We start from the raw sequence: 2,585 nt of genomic DNA, 5'->3' as shown, positions 1-2,585 counted from the left end.
GCGGAGTTTTGCTCTTGTCACCCAGGTTGGAGTGCAATGGCGCCATCTCGGCTCACGGCAACCTCCACCTCCCAGGTTCAAGCGATTATCCTGCCTCAGCCTCCTGAGTAGCTGGGATTACAGGCTCCTGCCACCACGCCCAGCTAATTTTTTGTATTTTTAGTAGAGATGGGGTTTCACCATGTTGGTTAGGCTGATCTCGAACTCCTGACCTCAGGTGATCCACTAACCTCGGCCTCCCAAGGTACTGGGATTTTACAGGCATGAGCCACCACGCCCAACTGGACACCCCATTCTTGGGGTCTGTAAAAATGCTTTCTTGGCCAGGTGTGGTAGCTCATGCCTGTAAACCCAGCACTTTGGGAGGTGAAGGAGGGTGGATCACCTGAGGTCAGGAGTTCGAGACCCGCCTGGCCAACATGGTAAAAACCTGTCTCTACTAAAAATCCAAAAATTAGCTGATTGTGGTGGCACACGCCTGTAGTCTCAGCTACGTGGGAGGCTGAGGCAGGAGAATTGTTTGAACCCAGGAGGCAGAGGTTACAATGAGCCGAGATTGTGCCATTGCGCTCCAGCCAGGGCAACAAGAGTGAAACTCTGTCTCAAAACAAAACAAAACAAAAAAAACCACCACCAAACCAAAAATACTTTTTTATCTTCTGCATAATCTGTTCCCAAATACCCGCCAGCCAGGTTGTGGAGGTTGTGTGTAATTAGGATACATGAGCCCCTGTCCAGCGGGGACCTGGCAGTCTTGGTTACCTCTGGGGCTTGACGGGCCCTGTCCTGCCCCACCTCTCTTGGCAGCCTCTGGCCATTTATTTTAGCTGCCCCTCCCCACACACCAGCCTCTCGAGGCTCCTGCATCACAGTCATCTTTCTAAAGCACAGTACAGCTCAGCCTGTTGAAGCAACTGCCTTGGCTCCTCGTTGCCCAGAAATTCAATGTAGACATCCTTGGTAGGCATTCAGGGTCCCTCCTGGTGTGGCCCACCCTGCCTTCCATGCCCGTGTCCTGCGAGTTCTACTCTCAGCAACTCCATTGCCTCTCAGCTCCCACCAGGCCTCATGTTCCACATCCCTGACCTTGCTCAAGTTATTCTCCTTGCTTTGAGCGCTCTTCCTCTCCACTTTTCCACCTGGCAAAATCCTCCTCATTCTTAGGGACCCAGTTAGTTCCTCCATGAAGACTTCCCCGGCAAACTGCACCATCCCACCCCAGGCTCCTGTCATAAACCATTTGTCATTAATCACTTAACAGTTACCACATTTTGTCACAGCCAGCAAGTTCCTGTTCAGTGAGTAGAGGAAAGAAAACGTGGACTTTGTCACCAGACTGTGTGATGGAATCTCAGCTTGGCTACTCACCAGCTGTGCGACCCTGGGCAAGTTACTTAACCGCTGAACTTCGGTTTTCTCATCTAGTAAATGGGGATAGAGCTCTTATTTAACCCAGATTCCTCACCAGGCCTGCAAGCCTTGCCTGCCCTGCCTCCCTCCTGTCTCCTGTTGCTCTCCACATCTTACCCACATCAACATCCCCACCCCTCCTTGAACATTCTCAGTCCCTTCTTGCCTCCTGGCCTTTGCACCTGCCCTTCTTTACCTGGAATGTTTCCTTCTCATTCCATCCTCCACCTCATTTCCAATGTCACCTCCTCAGAGAGGCCCTCTGCGACCACCTTCTCTAAATCCCCCGCTTCTGCTTCATCTTACTTTGTTTATTTTCTTCTAGGGCTTATCCCAACCTGAAATTTCCCTATTTTCTGGCTTAGCTGTCAGCTCTGTGAGTATGGGGCTCTTTTCTCTGGGAATTCAGATGAACAGACTTGATACATGTTAGTCCTGGCCTCTCCTCTTCCCCCAAGCCACACCTGCTCATCTGGGAGCCCCGTCAGGGCAGGGCATCATGTCCTCCTCATTCTTGCTTTCTTGACCCTGAGCAGTATGCCTGGTCCATAGTGAGCCTTAGCCTGTATTTGCTATTTGCTGCCTGCCTGCCTGTCATTGTCTTCCCGACCTTTTCTAGCTGTCCTTGGTGATCTCCTGATGGTTTCTAACACATGCTGCAGGTTACATGTGAGGCTGAGCCTGATAGCTCCCAGAGCGGGAGTGCCCAGGGGTGGCCTCGTGTTTCTGCCACTTACTTTGCTTTCCAGCCCAAGACAGGATTTTAAGTGGAGAGTCTGGGGTATATTACTGGCTGTAGCATTAGGGACCTTGGCCATACCCTTTGCATTACCCTGCATGGTAGGACAATACCTAGAATGGTCTGGTCAAACCCAAGAGACTTAGAGAAGGCCAGGAGGACACAGTGATGCCTATAGGCCTCTCTCAATGGGGAGATTGCGCTGTGATTTGTTCAAGTGGAGTGGGGTCCACACAGTCTGATGAAGCTTCATTTGGTTTAGAGGAAAATTGCTCTCTGAACACAGACCATCCCTTCTTTCTTTCTTTCTTTCTTTTTTTTTGAGATGGAGTTTCGCTCTCGTCGCCCAGGCTGGAGTGCAGTGGCATGATCTTGGCTCACCACAACCTCTGCCTCCTGGGTTCAAGCAATTCTCCTGCCTCAGCCTCCCGAGTAG

The sequence above is a fragment of the Mandrillus leucophaeus genome, unplaced genomic scaffold (genome assembly GCF_000951045.1).
Source record: "Mandrillus leucophaeus isolate KB7577 unplaced genomic scaffold, Mleu.le_1.0 Scaffold3, whole genome shotgun sequence".
Taxonomy (NCBI): domain Eukaryota; kingdom Metazoa; phylum Chordata; class Mammalia; order Primates; family Cercopithecidae; genus Mandrillus; species Mandrillus leucophaeus.
The sequence above is the reverse complement of the archived record's forward strand: the minus strand, read 5'-3'. Positions refer to the sequence as shown.